A 631-nucleotide genomic window follows, 5' to 3' on the forward strand; every position below is an offset into this window, starting at 1 on the left:
CAAATAACCCTTAGTCTTAACCAAATAACCCTTAGTCTTAGCAGAATAACCCTTAGTCTTAGCAGAATAACCCTTAGTCTTAGCAGAATAACCCTTAGTCTTAGCAGAATAACCCTTAGTCTTAGCAGAATAACCCTTAGTCTTAGCAGAATAACCCTTAGTCTTAGCAGAATAACCCTTAGTCTTAGCAGAATAACCCTTAGTCTTAGCAGAATAACCCTTAGTCTTAGCAGAATAACCCTTAGTCTTAGCAGAATAACCCTTAGTCTTAGCAGAATAACCCTTAGTCTTAGCAGAATAACCCTTAGTCTTAGCAGAATAACCCTTAGTCTTAGCAGAATAACCCTTAGTCTTAGCAGAATAACCCTTAGTCTTAGCAGAATAACCCTTAGTCTTAGCAGAATAACCCTTAGTCTTAGCAGAATAACCCTTAGCAGAATTAACCCTTAGCAGAATTAACCCTTAGCAGAATTAGTTTGATTTCAGTAAGGGTTAATTTTGTTTTTACTAAGGGTTATTTTGTTTTTACTAAGGGTTAGTAAAAACAAACTAACAATTACACTTCTTTGTTTTTACATTGATTTACATTAGAATTGTCAATCACCTGCTGGAACGGTATTTTAAACATATT

Source organism: Montipora foliosa, chromosome 10, assembly GCF_036669935.1.
Source record: "Montipora foliosa isolate CH-2021 chromosome 10, ASM3666993v2, whole genome shotgun sequence".
Lineage (NCBI taxonomy): Eukaryota > Metazoa > Cnidaria > Anthozoa > Scleractinia > Acroporidae > Montipora > Montipora foliosa.